This window comes from Rana temporaria, chromosome 1, assembly GCF_905171775.1.
Source record: "Rana temporaria chromosome 1, aRanTem1.1, whole genome shotgun sequence".
Classification (NCBI taxonomy): domain Eukaryota; kingdom Metazoa; phylum Chordata; class Amphibia; order Anura; family Ranidae; genus Rana; species Rana temporaria.
The window spans coordinates 354,959,130-354,978,192 of record NC_053489.1 but is presented as its reverse complement, the minus strand read 5'-3'; the positions used below and the strand labels follow the sequence as shown (position 1 = coordinate 354,978,192).

The window sequence follows — 19,063 nt, the reverse complement described above, 5'->3', positions numbered from 1 at the left end:
AAATGTTCCCACTCACCTCATGGAAACGCTTGCATCAAGCATGCAGAAACCAATTTTTTAAGTGATCAACAATAATGGCGGAGCTACTTATTACTGAGTTCATGTTTGGAAGTTGGATTTCTGTTTTGGGGGGGGTTAGGTTTTTTTTTGGAGGTGTGGTCCTAAACTTTTGATCAGCTGAAAAACAGCCTGTTTCAGTTTATTTGTTGTTTTCATTAAATTGAATGCTCAAAAAATGTTTTGTCTCACTCTCATTTCTTCTTGTTGCATGTTGAAGCTCTACTTGGAACCTTGTTAAGATCCAACAATGTAAAATATGATTTTTTGCCATTTTTCAACTGGTCTTAAACTTTTGATCAGGACTGTATTAGGTTTTGCCCATATTGAAACAAAGCCAATATGTGCAAGTACACACCATGACACGTGTGTTCTATAACCCCTCCTTCCTGATAGGGAGCATGAATAGCTATTTTGATATAAGGAAATGGAGAAGATGAACATACCAGCCTTGTTCTGAAGAAGGGGCATGTCTCTTGAAATGCGTTAGCTGGCTTTAGGATATTGAGAACTAAAAATAAGGATCTCTCAAGGTGCAAATCCCTTTTAATTCCAGCTGTGAATAAATAAACGATTGAAACTGCAAAAAGGGGGAGAGAGGGGGAAAAGCATTGGAGTGGGAGCTCTCGGTATCATATCATCAAAAACTTATAATAAAAACCCTGTTTGGGCTCAACCGACTCCAATGACATAAAGGGGATAAGGAAAAGAGGAAGTATAAAAAGTCAAAATCTATTATATCAAAAAAAACATAAATGGAATAGCCAGCAATAAAAACTGAATCATTCACAGCGTGTCAATCATACTATGATAAAAAAAAACTCCATGTCCACCATTCTTGCCCCTATACAGTGACAGTAATTTATTATATTTTAGGGCTGTTACTGATTAAAAAAAATCAATTAATCAAACACAAAAATTTTAATCGATTAATCGACTAGTTTCGCTTAATTATAACGCACAGTTTTTCTGTTTCAATGGTTTTTATTAATCATTTACGTAAAGTGCTTAAGATACGTCAAATAGAGCAGCGAACAATCCTTGCGTGCTCTGCACGTATTAAGTCGTAAGATAAGGAAATAAATAAATAAATAATACAAAGTAAAATAAAAATGGTGAAATTCTACTGGTTAACAAGAAAACAAGCATCCAAGCATGGAAGCAGTACAACAATGCAACAAATGAATGCTTATGCTAAATATGAAACAAATATGGACCCAACTCAAGGGTTAGGTCTGGAATTGCGGCCCCGCTACATATTATAGCTAATGCTGGAGACCGAGCAATGTCCAATGTCAAGATATTGGAATACCACGGAATCTATCTGTACTCTATAGAAAAGTCATTCCAATAGACATCACACAAATTTCAGGTATATAGGATAGCTAGGTCGTTACGTAAAGTTCCTGTTCAAGTAACCTCACAGCGAGAGAATCTGGGCAGCTTGAATCCATAACAAGTATAATACTATCAACGTTTAATCAACCTAGTTGTCCCCTGTAGGGGAACCTATAATCAACAACATTGCGGAAAAGGTCTAGGTTATAACACACAGTTTTTACATTTTTTTTTTATTAAACTCTCCCCCCATACTGTAATATCCACATCTCCCCCCTATACTGCAATGTCCACATCTTCCCCCCATACCGTAATGTCCACATCTCCCTGCTTGTGCCGCTACTAGGCCGCCACCGGGTGTACCGAGATGGCCGCGGTCCTTTCCTATGGGCAAGACCTCGGAGCTCAATCGGCGGATCGCCCCGATCAAAATTATTATGATTGATCAAAGAAATTAACGATTAATCAGGGAATTAATCGTTACTTTCCGCAGCCCTATATATATATATATATATATATATATATATATATATATATATATATATATATATATATATATATATATATATATATATATATATATATATATATAAAGGGCTGTTACTGATCAAAATTTTTGTGTTCGATTAATCTTTTTTTTTTTTATCGACTAATTTCGATTAATTATAACGCACATACAGATCCAACTACTTTTAGCTGATCTCCTTGCAGGCTGATTCCCAGTGCAGCTACCAACCACTGGAAAAATGGCCTGTAGAAGTCCCGTGAAGGGAACCATCACAACTCCCAGTGGATGGTTGTAGAATCCCAGGTTGATAGAGGGAAGTGATAGAGGGAAGTGTAACAGCCCTTGCGTGTGGCAGATAGTAAGGTCCCGCCGGCATGCAGATATGAAGGCACAGCAAAGGAGCCCTTAAGATGGACACGGCAAGCCCCGCCGGTGACCATGACGTCACCGGATCTCCAACGGAACTCCCGGAAACCGGCGGAGATGGGAGTACCAATCCAAAGAATTTTGATCGATCAAAAATTTTTAAGATTAATCGATGAATTAATAGTTAATTTCCACAGCCCTAATATATATATATATATATATATATATATATATATATAGCGATGAATGTGAAAGAGTACAATATCAAGCTGGCATATAGTGATAGTTGTTGTTAATTCCTTGATGTATCCAGAAGGGGGGAATTTCTGAGATATGAAAGGGGAAGGGACGGCTCACTGGGTCAACAGTGGTCTAGAGGAGGTATATGGAATTGAAAGGTACAGTCACAGTATGTACTTGGCATGAAACACCAAAGAATTGAATGCAAAACAATGTCCTGTAACCTCCCTCCCACTGATTTGATATCCAGAGCATGCATGCAAGTTGATAGTTCTGGTCAGGAGGGGACGCCGGCGGTTGTCTCCCGCAGTCGACCGTTGTGGTGGATGTACACAACTCCCTACTCCACACCCCATCCTCCCACGGCATATGCTCACTACACATGAAAGTTTGGAATGAACAGATATGTGACACCAGGTGATCGACAAGATGTGCTAGGGGTTAATAACCTATCAACGCATGTATTGACCCAACTCCAGACCAAGCTTCTGGTTAGAGTCCTAACTTTCTGGCTGACTATGCAGGGCTATTTGACATAATCAAAGACATTTACCTTTTTGCGAAAAAAATATATATTTTTAAGGTTTTACATTATGGCAAAAAGCTTGGCAGCTCCGTTGGGGTCCTTAGGGGATTGGTCTAACCTAACCAGACACGAATATTGTACTCGAAGAGATCTTACTGATCTCTGGGTGGAGGGACATGTGGACGTAGATGAGGATACTAAGGAAGATCCAGCTGAACTCATGATGAGTCTGGCTTTGGAAACATGTGGCAAAACAGACAATGCAGTGCCTTGGCTGGTTCGGTTAAGGTTATGAAACTGAGGGATGTAGGCCTATACAATCGCTCTAGGACTTGTCCAGTCTCTGGTGCAGCCTGCTTTGTGAGAACAGTTACCAGTGACTAAGAAAACTAAGATAGGAACACTTCCAACAGAATAACCTCACACAGGAGGAGAGATCTGCATTTCAGGGTCTACACGCCAATGAGGACCCGATTATGAAGGTTGCGGACAAGGGGGGAACATTGTCCTGATGGATTGAGCTGTGTACCAAAAGATGTGTTTTCGGATACTCAGACAGTGGTACACCGCCGTTCCCAGCATCAATCAGGCAAGACAGGTTACTGTCCACACTTAACTGCACATTCAGCAACGCTCTCATTGACAAAGACAGTTGAATACCTCAAAAGTAGAGTTCCCTAGGACCCCTGTGTTCTATGCACCCACCGCGGCCGTCCTACTATTTTGGGGGTTGGTTCCCTCACTGAGAGAATTCGGGAATATATAGACAAGATTCTGCAACCCTTTGTCTGGTGCCAGTTTTCTTATCTAAAAGACACTTCTCTTACTTATACTGCTACATGACGCTACCCAGGGATACTCTCTTGGTCACCTTGGATATAGAGGCTCTGTATTCCTCAATCACACATGACAAGGGTTTACAGATCATAAACAGTTCTGGACAGTAGACCTTTGGACAAAAGAAAACACAATGAACTTATTGTGGAACTATTGGACTCTCTCTTGAGAAACAATAAATTTAGATTTGGCAGAAAGTGTTTCTTCCAGGCGCAGGGCACGGCCATGGGCACCAAGTGTGCCCGGCCTATGCTAATATTTACCTGGGAGAGTTGGTTTTTTGATGGAGGGGGGGGGCATTGTAAGTGTGCCTGTCTAGGATATTACCCTAGTACAGGTACATCCATGACGTCATCTTATGGCAGGGCACCGACATTGAGCTCAAGCCATTTATGACGTCTTTGAGTGACAATCCATATAATCTTATGTTTACAGGCGACTCCAGTGAACACAGTGTGACCTTCCTTGATCTCACAATCTCCCTGGATGAGGATGGACATGTGAGAACTAGGCATTTCAGGAAATCTACTGCAGTGAATCTCAGAACTCATCGCAATTGCACGGAGGAAAGGGACTTTGAACAGGAGGCTTGTGTTTTGAGGGAGAGATTACACTCTAGAGGCTATAAGAAATGTGAAACAAGAGGTACTCCCACGCTGTCAGAAGATCTGAATGGACATAAAAATAAAAATAAAAAACAAATAAAGCAATAAAGTGTTGAAATAAAAGGGGGGGGGACGACACTGCTGTAGACACCTGGTGATCTATCCTAAACGGAGAAAAAAGTGTCAAATGAAAAAAGTGATGTTGTCTGCGCTGTGTGACAAAGGTGCGGGGGGGGGGGAATAGATAATGTGACTATAAGTGTTGAGGAATGGAGAGCTTCAGTGTGCAAAGAACACCTCGTGACTTCTTAGCAGCTTACCTCACGGGTGTTATTTTAAAAGCCTGATAATTCTCAACGAATACACATCCAATGATACGATCAGCCTGAGTGTGCAACTAGAGTACCCAACCAGGGGGGTATATATCGTGACTCTCACAGCAACTAGACTAAAAGCCCAGCAGATGAAAGGAGATTCTCTGAGTGGTGATTCTAGGAACCCAGCACAAGTTTTAGAGGGGTAAAAACTCCAAAGTGCACACACCTCCAGTGATGTCTAGCAGCTTACCTTAAAGCTGTTACACTGACAGCCTTTATCACCTCATGTATAACACAACAGACACTGCGATAAGCCTATGTGCGGCCAGGGGAATCAGTCTCGGATGGTACCATGTGAAAAGATGACAGAGGAATATATAGTGTAACTCTGTTAACCAAAAGTCCAAGCAGATAATAAGCACACTCGTATGGAACAATAAATAGTGGGCATATCCCCACGAGCGCCGAGCTCGCATACCTCCGTATGTTCCTCTCAGGTCTCTCCTTATCTCACAGTGTATAGCGGATGGCACTCAAAGAGTGGCAGTATGATGAAAGGAAAAAATGAAAGGCACATTGCGTAATCCCATAAAAACTTGAACACATTTATTGGTAGAAAAAAGTTTAAAAACTCACATTTGCATCAAATATACGATCAGTGACAACTACGAGCGCCGAGCTCGACTGCCTGCCGTCAGATGGTACTAGGGTCTAGTGCTCCAATCCCGACGCGTATCGTCACATTCCCTAATGAAGAGCACTAGACCCTAGCACCATCTGACGGCAAACAGACACTTTACTCTTCAAACGCAGAGAGGAACAAGCAATAGAGTCAGGTCCTTTTAGACTCAGCTTACAGTAGACTCAGGTCAATAGTGTTAAACAAATTTGTTCAGCACATTGGAATTTTCTGAGGGAATATTCTTCAGTCAACAAATTTATCTCCAGTGAACCTCAATTGGTGTACAGGAGGAAACCCCACTCTCACAGAAGATGTGTGGGCATGACATGTTGTGGCAGCTGTGAAATCTGCCCTTATATCATTGAGGGTGACACTCTCCAACTTTCCACAGCCACGGTCCTGAGTTGTAGACAGAGGGCTAGTTGTGACACTATGGGGGTCATTTATGTCATTACATGCTCCTGTAATTCCTTTTACATAGGCAAGACCCTCCAACCTGTGCGTAAGATTTTTCAGGAGCATTTGTATGAGATTAAGACTTACCATTTGAAGTTTTTTTTATTGCTAGACACGTATGCCTAAAGCATGACAGAACCCCCCGATGCCTTAAGCGTATGGCCAAAAGGCAATTGGTGTTGAATACAAAGGTGATGCATGGATTCCACACTGGGGAGTACATTAAAGAAATGTTTCTAGGCATGTTTCAAGACTAGGTAATAAACAAAGACCGAGTGATTCTTGTGCTTTGGGACAGCGGTGCAAACATGGTTAAAGGAATGAGGCTTGCTGAAGTGTTCGACCCCAGTTGCATGGCACACACCCTGCAACTTGTGGTAAATGAGGGTCTGTCAAGTCAGAGAGCTTTGATAGATATAATTGGCATGCTGAAGAGCTGTGCAGGCCATTTCCACCATTCAGTCCTTGCCAAGTAGCGACTGCAGTGTATTCAAGCAGACACTGGCCTACCCAAAAACAGCCTAATTCAGGCTGTTTAAACACATTGGAATTCAACACTTCACATGCAAAAAGAATGCTGAAACAGAAGCGAGCTCTGAGCATCTATTCAGGCGAACATGGAGGATATAGTTGTCCTCCTGCTGATCAGTGGGACATTGTAGCCAATGTCATTGAGACCCTCCTCCCCAGAGGAAGTGACACTAGAGGTGAGTCATTACGACTCATCTGTCATCCCATGTGTGAGAGTGCTGAAGATGCTTCAAGAGAATGAAGGACCCAACACAAGTGGCATTAAAACATTCAGGCAGGTCATGAGGGACAGCCTCACCAAACGCTTTGAGAAGCATGAAGAGAATAAAAATGCTGTGCTGGCATGTCTTTTGGATTCTGAATATAAGAATCATGCTCTCTCTTCTGATGATGTATTGGCCACTTTCCAGTGATAAGGAAAGAGTTCCCTAATGTTAAAGGATAAGCTCACCTTTTGGGAACGTTGCATCCATATTTAGGGTGTGACATGGCATCTGCCTGCACCCCTCTGATTCCACACTGTGATAGCAGGTGCAGGATATTCTCCTTAGACCCACTGTCACAATTTAAAAAGTGCACAGCTCCACTCACATGGCTGCATCATTCATTGACAGTGATCTGTGAATGAATGAACTATAACTACCATCTTCCACTGCAGCAGACGGCTTTTAGTTCTCAAACTGCAAGGGTGCTGATGAGCGCTCTCATAGTTCATTGATCTTTTTGCTCTCCAGTAACTGTCTGTCCATATGGGAGGTACAGGCAGACCGCTAAACTGAGGTTCTGCAAGAGTCTGACATCACATCCATGATCTGCTGATCATGGGTGCAATGCTCAGCAGGCTCCAAAAAAAAAATAGACATTTTTTTACCTGCAAAAATATGTGCATTTATTCATTTTTTTAAAAAAAGATGAACTTGGCCTTTAAAAGGGGTTGTAACGGACATTTTTTTTTCATAATAAAGCATCCTTTACCTGCAGACATTCCTCTTTTCACTTCCTCATTGTTCGTTTTTGCTCAGAAGTTGCTCTATTTCTTCTCTGTTCTGTTCACTTCCTGCTTGTCTGATTTTATTGACCACGTGACGGGAGGGTTTACTGCGGTGGTCAGTAATGTGCTCACCCCCTCCTGGGAACTACATCTGTGCGGCAGGGCGCTCTCTACGTGTTAGAGACCTCAAGGAGGTGTGAATTACTGGGCGTGCCGCAATTCATACTGGGAAATGTAGTTCTTACATGAACGAACGATGCAAACCAGGAAGTGAATGAGAGAACAGAAACTAGAATGCCGGAGGTGATATAGATGAAGGAATTTAATAGGCATTTACTAGTTTTTTAACAGAATCATTACACTATTCTGCAGACATTAATTTTAGGCAAATTATTTTTTTCCTTTACAACTCCTTTAAGGCTGGATTGGAGATCCACCAAGTGGAGGGATTACTTGCTTTGCTGCATAGGAGCAAAGGTAGGTTAAAATAAGGAGTATGCTTGCTCCAGGCTGCCTAGATGTGCTGGAAAAGTCTTAAAGAGGATGTCAGCTGAAAAAAATATATATTAAAAGCTAGCAGCTACAAATACTGCAGCTGCTGACTTTTAATATTAGGACACCTACCTGTCCTAGAGGCCAGCGCCGTCCGCAGCAGAGGACGAGCGATCGCCCCCCCGCCATCCTCGGTGAGGGAACCAGGAAGTGAAGCGCTCCGGCTTCACTGCCCGGTTCCCTACGGCGCATGCGCGAGTCGCGCTATGCCTGCCGATTGGCTCCCGCTGTGTACTGGGAGCCGAGTGTTCCCAGAACACAACGGGGGGGGGGGGGCGACGGGAAGTGACATCATGCCCGCAGTCTGCTCGAGACTGTGTGGCCGGAAGTGGGTGCAAATACCTGTCTTTAGGTTCTTTAGACAGGTATCTGCACCCCCCTCCCCCCTGAAAGGTGTCAAATGTGACACCGGAGGGGGGAGGGAGCCAATATGTGCAAGTACACACCATGACACGTGTGTTCTATAACCCCTCCTTCCTGATAGGGAGCATGAATAGCTATTTTGATATAAGGAAATGGAGAAGATGAACATACCAGCCTTGTTCTGAAGAAGGGGCATGTCTCTTGAAATGCGTTAGCTGGCTTTAGGATATTGAGAACTAAAAATAAGGATCTCTCAAGGTGCAAATCCCTTTTAATTCCAGCTGTGAATAAATAAACGATTGAAACTGCAAAAAGGGGGAGAGAGGGGGAAAAGCATTGGAGTGGGAGCTCTCGGTATCATATCATCAAAAACTTATAATAAAAACCCTGTTTGGGCTCAACCGACTCCAATGACATAAAGGGGATAAGGAAAAGAGGAAGTATAAAAAGTCAAAATCTATTATATCAAAAAAACATAAATGGAATAGCCAGCAATAAAAACTGAATCATTCACAGCGTGTCAATCATACTATGATAAAAAAAAACTCCATGTCCACCATTCTTGCCCCTATACAGTGACAGTAATTTATTATATTTTAGGGCTGTTACTGATTAAAAAAAATCAATTAATCAAACACAAAAATTTTAATCGATTAATCGACTAGTTTCGCTTAATTATAACGCACAGTTTTTCTGTTTCAATGGTTTTTATTAATCATTTACGTAAAGTGCTTAAGATACGTCAAATAGAGCAGCGAACAATCCTTGCGTGCTCTGCACGTATTAAGTCGTAAGATAAGGAAATAAATAAATAAATAATACAAAGTAAAATAAAAATGGTGAAATTCTACTGGTTAACAAGAAAACAAGCATCCAAGCATGGAAGCAGTACAACAATGCAACAAATGAATGCTTATGCTAAATATGAAACAAATATGGACCCAACTCAAGGGTTAGGTCTGGAATTGCGGCCCCGCTACATATTATAGCTAATGCTGGAGACCGAGCAATGTCCAATGTCAAGATATTGGAATACCACGGAATCTATCTGTACTCTATAGAAAAGTCATTCCAATAGACATCACACAAATTTCAGGTATATAGGATAGCTAGGTCGTTACGTAAAGTTCCTGTTCAAGTAACCTCACAGCGAGAGAATCTGGGCAGCTTGAATCCATAACAAGTATAATACTATCAACGTTTAATCAACCTAGTTGTCCCCTGTAGGGGAACCTATAATCAACAACATTGCGGAAAAGGTCTAGGTTATAACACACAGTTTTTACATTTTTTTTTTTATTAAACTCTCCCCCCATACTGTAATATCCACATCTCCCCCCTATACTGCAATGTCCACATCTTCCCCCCATACCGTAATGTCCACATCTCCCTGCTTGTGCCGCTACTAGGCCGCCACCGGGTGTACCGAGATGGCCGCGGTCCTTTCCTATGGGCAAGACCTCGGAGCTCAATCGGCGGATCGCCCCGATCAAAATTATTATGATTGATCAAAGAAATTAACGATTAATCAGGGAATTAATCGTTACTTTCCGCAGCCCTATATATATATATATATATATATATATATATATATATATATATATATATATATATATATATATATAAAGGGCTGTTACTGATCAAAATTTTTGTGTTCGATTAATCTTTTTTTTTTTTATCGACTAATTTCGATTAATTATAACGCACATACAGATCCAACTACTTTTAGCTGATCTCCTTGCAGGCTGATTCCCAGTGCAGCTACCAACCACTGGAAAAATGGCCTGTAGAAGTCCCGTGAAGGGAACTATCACAACTCCCAGTGGATGGTTGTAGAATCCCAGGTTGATAGAGGGAAGTGATAGAGGGAAGTGTAACAGCCCTTGCGTGTGGCAGATAGTAAGGTCCCGCCGGCATGCAGATATGAAGGCACAGCAAAGGAGCCCTTAAGATGGACACGGCAAGCCCCGCCGGTGACCATGACGTCACCGGATCTCCAACGGAACTCCCGGAAACCGGCGGAGATGGGAGTACCAATCCAAAGAATTTTGATCGATCAAAAATTTTTAAGATTAATCGATGAATTAATAGTTAATTTCCACAGCCCTAATATATATATATATATATATATATATATATATATATAGCGATGAATGTGAAAGAGTACAATATCAAGCTGGCATATAGTGATAGTTGTTGTTAATTCCTTGATGTATCCAGAAGGGGGGAATTTCTGAGATATGAAAGGGGAAGGGACGGCTCACTGGGTCAACAGTGGTCTAGAGGAGGTATATGGAATTGAAAGGTACAGTCACAGTATGTACTTGGCATGAAACACCAAAGAATTGAATGCAAAACAATGTCCTGTAACCTCCCTCCCACTGATTTGATATCCAGAGCATGCATGCAAGTTGATAGTTCTGGTCAGGAGGGGACGCCGGCGGTTGTCTCCCGCAGTCGACCGTTGTGGTGGATGTACACAACTCCCTACTCCACACCCCATCCTCCCACGGCATATGCTCACTACACATGAAAGTTTGGAATGAACAGATATGTGACACCAGGTGATCGACAAGATGTGCTAGGGGTTAATAACCTATCAACGCATGTATTGACCCAACTCCAGACCAAGCTTCTGGTTAGAGTCCTAACTTTCTGGCTGACTATGCAGGGCTATTTGACATAATCAAAGACATTTACCTTTTTGCGAAAAAAATATATATTTTTAAGGTTTTACATTATGGCAAAAAGCTTGGCAGCTCCGTTGGGGTCCTTAGGGGATTGGTCTAACCTAACCAGACACGAATATTGTACTCGAAGAGATCTTACTGATCTCTGGGTGGAGGGACATGTGGACGTAGATGAGGATACTAAGGAAGATCCAGCTGAACTCATGATGAGTCTGGCTTTGGAAACATGTGGCAAAACAGACAATGCAGTGCCTTGGCTGGTTCGGTTAAGGTTATGAAACTGAGGGATGTAGGCCTATACAATCGCTCTAGGACTTGTCCACAGTCTCTGGTGCAGCCTGCTTTGTGAGAACAGTTACCAGTGACTAAGAAAACTAAGATAGGAACACTTCCAACAGAATAACCTCACACAGGAGGAGAGATCTGCATTTCAGGGTCTACACGCCAATGAGGACCCGATTATGAAGGTTGCGGACAAGGGGGGAACATTGTCCTGATGGATTGAGCTGTGTACCAAAAGATGTGTTTTCGGATACTCAGACAGTGGTACACCGCCGTTCCCAGCATCAATCAGGCAAGACAGGTTACTGTCCACACTTAACTGCACATTCAGCAACGCTCTCATTGACAAAGACAGTTGAATACCTCAAAAGTAGAGTTCCCTAGGACCCCTGTGTTCTATGCACCCACCGCGGCCGTCCTACTATTTTGGGGGTTGGTTCCCTCACTGAGAGAATTCGGGAATATATAGACAAGATTCTGCAACCCTTTGTCTGGTGCCAGTTTTCTTATCTAAAAGACACTTCTCTTACTTATACTGCTACATGACGCTACCCAGGGATACTCTCTTGGTCACCTTGGATATAGAGGCTCTGTATTCCTCAATCACACATGACAAGGGTTTACAGATCATAAACAGTTCTGGACAGTAGACCTTTGGACAAAAGAAAACACAATGAACTTATTGTGGAACTATTGGACTCTCTCTTGAGAAACAATAAATTTAGATTTGGCAGAAAGTGTTTCTTCCAGGCGCAGGGCACGGCCATGGGCACCAAGTGTGCCCGGCCTATGCTAATATTTACCTGGGAGAGTTGGTTTTTTGATGGAGGGGGGGGGCATTGTAAGTGTGCCTGTCTAGGATATTACCCTAGTACAGGTACATCCATGACGTCATCTTATGGCAGGGCACCGACATTGAGCTCAAGCCATTTATGACGTCTTTGAGTGACAATCCATATAATCTTATGTTTACAGGCGACTCCAGTGAACACAGTGTGACCTTCCTTGATCTCACAATCTCCCTGGATGAGGATGGACATGTGAGAACTAGGCATTTCAGGAAATCTACTGCAGTGAATCTCAGAACTCATCGCAATTGCACGGAGGAAAGGGACTTTGAACAGGAGGCTTGTGTTTTGAGGGAGAGATTACACTCTAGAGGCTATAAGAAATGTGAAACAAGAGGTACTCCCACGCTGTCAGAAGATCTGAATGGACATAAAAATAAAAATAAAAAACAAATAAAGCAATAAAGTGTTGAAATAAAAGGGGGGGGGGACGACCCTGCTGTAGACACCTGGTGATCTATCCTAAACGGAGAAAAAAGTGTCAAATGAAAAAAGTGATGTTGTCTGCGCTGTGTGACAAAGGTGCGGGGGGGGGGGAGGAATAGATAATGTGACTATAAGTGTTGAGGAATGGAGAGCTTCAGTGTGCAAAGAACACCTCGTGACTTCTTAGCAGCTTACCTCACGGGTGTTATTTTAAAAGCCTGATAATTCTCAACGAATACACATCCAATGATACGATCAGCCTGAGTGTGCAACTAGAGTACCCAACCAGGGGGGTATATATCGTGACTCTCACAGCAACTAGACTAAAAGCCCAGCAGATGAAAGGAGATTCTCTGAGTGGTGATTCTAGGAACCCAGCACAAGTTTTAGAGGGGTAAAAACTCCAAAGTGCACACACCTCCAGTGATGTCTAGCAGCTTACCTTAAAGCTGTTACACTGACAGCCTTTATCACCTCATGTATAACACAACAGACACTGCGATAAGCCTATGTGCGGCCAGGGGAATCAGTCTCGGATGGTACCATGTGAAAAGATGACAGAGGAATATATAGTGTAACTCTGTTAACCAAAAGTCCAAGCAGATAATAAGCACACTCGTATGGAACAATAAATAGTGGGCATATCCCCACGAGCGCCGAGCTCGCATACCTCCGTATGTTCCTCTCAGGTCTCTCCTTATCTCACAGTGTATAGCGGATGGCACTCAAAGAGTGGCAGTATGATGAAAGGAAAAAATGAAAGGCACATTGCGTAATCCCATAAAAACTTGAACACATTTATTGGTAGAAAAAAGTTTAAAAACTCACATTTGCATCAAATATACGATCAGTGACAACTACGAGCGCCGAGCTCGACTGCCTGCCGTCAGATGGTACTAGGGTCTAGTGCTCCAATCCCGACGCGTATCGTCACATTCCCTAATGAAGAGCACTAGACCCTAGCACCATCTGACGGCAAACAGACACTTTACTCTTCAAACGCAGAGAGGAACAAGCAATAGAGTCAGGTCCTTTTAGACTCAGCTTACAGTAGACTCAGGTCAATAGTGTTAAACAAATTTGTTCAGCACATTGGAATTTTCTGAGGGAATATTCTTCAGTCAACAAATTTATCTCCAGTGAACCTCAATTGGTGTACAGGAGGAAACCCCACTCTCACAGAAGATGTGTGGGCATGACATGTTGTGGCAGCTGTGAAATCTGCCCTTATATCATTGAGGGTGACACTCTCCAACTTTCCACAGCCACGGTCCTGAGTTGTAGACAGAGGGCTAGTTGTGACACTATGGGGGTCATTTATGTCATTACATGCTCCTGTAATTCCTTTTACATAGGCAAGACCCTCCAACCTGTGCGTAAGATTTTTCAGGAGCATTTGTATGAGATTAAGACTTACCATTTGAAGTTTTTTTTATTGCTAGACACGTATGCCTAAAGCATGACAGAACCCCCCGATGCCTTAAGCGTATGGCCAAAAGGCAATTGGTGTTGAATACAAAGGTGATGCATGGATTCCACACTGGGGAGTACATTAAAGAAATGTTTCTAGGCATGTTTCAAGACTAGGTAATAAACAAAGACCGAGTGATTCTTGTGCTTTGGGACAGCGGTGCAAACATGGTTAAAGGAATGAGGCTTGCTGAAGTGTTCGACCCCAGTTGCATGGCACACACCCTGCAACTTGTGGTAAATGAGGGTCTGTCAAGTCAGAGAGCTTTGATAGATATAATTGGCATGCTGAAGAGCTGTGCAGGCCATTTCCACCATTCAGTCCTTGCCAAGTAGCGACTGCAGTGTATTCAAGCAGACACTGGCCTACCCAAAAACAGCCTAATTCAGGCTGTTTAAACACATTGGAATTCAACACTTCACATGCAAAAAGAATGCTGAAACAGAAGCGAGCTCTGAGCATCTATGCAGGCGAACATGGAGGATATAGTTGTCCTCCTGCTGATCAGTGGGACATTGTAGCCAATGTCATTGAGACCCTCCTCCCCAGAGGAAGTGACACTAGAGGTGAGTCATTACGACTCATCTGTCATCCCATGTGTGAGAGTGCTGAAGATGCTTCAAGAGAATGAAGGACCCAACACAAGTGGCATTAAAACATTCAGGCAGGTCATGAGGGACAGCCTCACCAAACGCTTTGAGAAGCATGAAGAGAATAAAAATGCTGTGCTGGCATGTCTTTTGGATTCTGAATATAAGAATCATGCTCTCTCTTCTGATGATGTATTGGCCACTTTCCAGTGATAAGGAAAGAGTTCCCTAATGTTAAAGGATAAGCTCACCTTTTGGGAACGTTGCATCCATATTTAGGGTGTGACATGGCATCTGCCTGCACCCCTCTGATTCCACACTGTGATAGCAGGTGCAGGATATTCTCCTTAGACCCACTGTCACAATTTAAAAAGTGCACAGCTCCACTCACATGGCTGCATCATTCATTGACAGTGATCTGTGAATGAATGAACTATAACTACCATCTTCCACTGCAGCAGACGGCTTTTAGTTCTCAAACTGCAAGGGTGCTGATGAGCGCTCTCATAGTTCATTGATCTTTTTGCTCTCCAGTAACTGTCTGTCCATATGGGAGGTACAGGCAGACCGCTAAACTGAGGTTCTGCAAGAGTCTGACATCACATCCATGATCTGCTGATCATGGGTGCAATGCTCAGCAGGCTCCAAAAAAAAAATAGACATTTTTTTACCTGCAAAAATATGTGCATTTATTCATTTTTTAAAAAAAAGATGAACTTGGCCTTTAAAAGGGGTTGTAACGGACATTTTTTTTTCATAATAAAGCATCCTTTACCTGCAGACATTCCTCTTTTCACTTCCTCATTGTTCGTTTTTGCTCAGAAGTTGCTCTATTTCTTCTCTGTTCTGTTCACTTCCTGCTTGTCTGATTTTATTGACCACGTGACGGGAGGGTTTACTGCGGTGGTCAGTAATGTGCTCACCCCCTCCTGGGAACTACATCTGTGCGGCAGGGCGCTCTCTACGTGTTAGAGACCTCAAGGAGGTGTGAATTACTGGGCGTGCCGCAATTCATACTGGGAAATTTAGTTCTTACATGAACGAACGATGCAAACCAGGAAGTGAATGAGAGAACAGAAACTAGAATGCCGGAGGTGATATAGATGAAGGAATTTAATAGGCATTTACTAGTTTTTTAACAGAATCATTACACTATTCTGCAGACATTAATTTTAGGCAAATTATTTTTTTCCTTTACAACTCCTTTAAGGCTGGATTGGAGATCCACCAAGTGGAGGGATTACTTGCTTTGCTGCATAGGAGCAAAGGTAGGTTAAAATAAGGAGTATGCTTGCTCCAGGCTGCCTAGATGTGCTGGAAAAGTCTTAAAGAGGATGTCAGCTGAAAAAAATATATATTAAAAGCTAGCAGCTACAAATACTGCAGCTGCTGACTTTTAATATTAGGACACCTACCTGTCCTAGAGGCCAGCGCCGTCCGCAGCAGAGGACGAGCGATCGCCCCCCCCGCCATCCTCGGTGAGGGAACCAGGAAGTGAAGCGCTCCGGCTTCACTGCCCGGTTCCCTACGGCGCATGCGCGAGTCGCGCTATGCCTGCCGATTGGCTCCCGCTGTGTACTGGGAGCCGAGTGTTCCCAGAACACAACGGGGGGGGGGGGGGCGACGGGAAGTGACATCATGCCCGCAGTCTGCTCGAGACTGTGTGGCCGGAAGTGGGTGCAAATACCTGTCTTTAGGTTCTTTAGACAGGTATCTGCACCCCCCTCCCCCCTGAAAGGTGTCAAATGTGACACCGGAGGGGGGAGGGTTCCGATCAGCGGGAGTTCCACTTTAGGGTGGAGCTCCGCTTTAAATGAAATGGGTAGATGGTACAGCTTGAGAGGAGGCTTCCATGAGGCCTATGACTCTCATGGAGACTCTCATTATGGGAGGTCTCTCTGACCTAAATTCTCAAGTGTGAGCTCTAAGAGAGAATTTTCTTATCTAAAAAAAAAAAAGACCTTTCCTTGGGATGTATCCAGGATCAGAGCCAAGTATTCCAGGTGCGGAGAAGGCTGGAGAGCAGATTTTTTAAAAGTGAATACCCAGCTGAAATTCTGGAGCAAACTCAAAGATCAAGCGCTACAGCACATTTGGGTGATACCACCACCAAATTGTTTTTAGCAGAGTACATTAAGCACAATGTAGTCAATATATCTTTTCTCAACAGTTACCAGGTGGTTGATCTACAAAACTTCTGCTTTTAAAATAATGGTGGGTTTTGTTCCACCACCCCCCCCCCATTTACATATATATATATTAACTCACGGGACACCGCAAGAAGGGGTCAATTTAGTCAATGTACATAAAGTATAGTCACTCGCTTATTTACCTTTTTTTTTTTTTTACTTTTATTTTTACTTTCCTTATAGTATAAGGTCGTAGTCACTTTTTAAGGTAACACGTATAGATAGAGCACTTTTTTACAGGGGGAAATCTGCGAGAGGGGGGAATTTCTTTTTTTTTTTTGGAGGGGGGGGGGGGGGGGGGGGGAATTTTGGGAGAAATTTAGGGCATAATCTGTATGACTAATGGAATGTGTTTGTTTACAAGTGATGTGATGATGTTAATTTAGGAAAATATATTTTCGTATAGATGTATTTTACTGCATATTTATGTCCCTCGTCCTTACTTTGGTGGTCATATATAAATGTAAGATTGGGCGACAAGATTGGTCTAAAAATTTAATTTATGGACCGGGTGGCCTCTGCTTGTTTATTAATGGTGGCTGTAGGAGATATTTGGCCTGGGAAATATATGTTCTGCCAGGGAATCTTTTCTTTTAAAGTTAAAATGGCTGGTTCTGAGTATTCGAGTAGAAACATAATAAAAAGATGTGATTGGATTAAATTTAAAGTAGACATATTTGCTATGGGAGATTGACCTCGGAGGATAAAGTAGTAAATTTAGACCTGGGGTAGGGGAGAGCCCAGGTCTGAGCTCCTCGGCCATCTTGTGCCAAACCCCCAATTAGGTTATACCCACTGAAGCCACAGTCAAGTGGCTCAGTATTGGGTGCGCGCCCTTTTGGGCCTAGAGGGGAGGGAGGAATTAGAAGGGATCAGGAGGGTGGGTATAGGTAGGGCTGGGTGGGGGGCTTCACCCCCTTTTTTTTTTTTTTTTTTTTTTTTTTTTTTGAGAAGTGAAGATTACCTCTCTGAATGTTAAAGGCCTTAATGTCCCAGAAAAAAGGAAAATGTTGTTGAATTATCTGAGGCGCTCTAGGACAGATGTGGCCTATGTGCAGGAGACACATTTTAAAGCAGGTGGACTTCCACTCCTTCAAAATAGATTTTTTCCTTGCATGTACCATGCGCCAAATCAACAGGCTAAATCTAAGGGAGTCTCAATATTAATATCTAACCGAGTGCCATGGTCCCTAGTGGATAAACGGGTAGACCCCAATGGAAGATTCCTCTTCCTTAAAGGAAGTATTGGAAATATTAAGGTAACAATAGCTACACTCTATGCGCCAAATACACATCAGGACCAGTTTGTAAAGAAAACTTTTTCAGATCTAAAGGATCTTAAATATTTGGGCACAAATATTCTTTAAAATGAATTTTCCACCAATTTATAACTCATTACGAGCCCTCGTCGATAAATGGCGACAGGGTCTTCATTCGTGGTTTGGTCGTATTAACATAATTAAAATGTCCGCTCTTCCGAAAATTATGTATTTACTTCAGGCCTTACCAATTAGGATCCCGGCGATTTTCCTGGGCCAGATACGTAGTTTATTTATGAATTTTATTTGGGCAGGGAAACACCCTAGGATCCAACGAGATTTGCTGATTATGCCTAAGAATTTTGGTGGAATAGCGGTCCCTGATATATTTAAGTATTACCACGCAGTACATTTATCCAGATAAGTGGATTGCAGCAGACATATTAGATTTAAGAGATGGGTCGATATAGAACAGCAGCTGAGTACAGTCCCCTTATGTAGGGCACCATGGTGTTACACAGCATTACCGGCCTTTCTTAAAAACCACCCTATAATTGGCACAAATCTTAAAAATTACTGCACGTATATGCCGAAACTGGAATTTTCCTTCAATGCAATAACCTCCGTTTCCTATTTTGGGGAATCCAAGTTTCAGCCCAGGCGTTGAAAGTGGGACCTTCCAGTCACTTAAAGAGAAGGGAGTTTATCAGGCCTCACACTTTATTAAATCAGAAAATTGGCCATCTATTAAAACATTAACACAAGTAGGAGGCCCCTTTGAAGTTAATATTTGGCAGGCTTTGCAAAAAAGCCACTTTATGAGATCGTTAGGACCTGGAAGTAATTTTCATCGTCAGTTAACAACCTTTGAGTCTTACCTTAATGATTCAGAACCACTATCCCGAGGGATTTCTAAAATGTATGGTTTATTAAACAAAC

At 42.6% G+C, this 19,063-nt stretch overlaps 1 protein-coding gene across 1 annotated transcript in view; it reads right to left on the bottom strand.

The window, feature by feature from the left end:
- Positions 1 to 19,063, bottom strand: part of USE1 (unconventional SNARE in the ER 1) — a 197,012-nt gene that overhangs the window by 2,902 nt on the left and 175,047 nt on the right. The window lies entirely within an intron of this gene.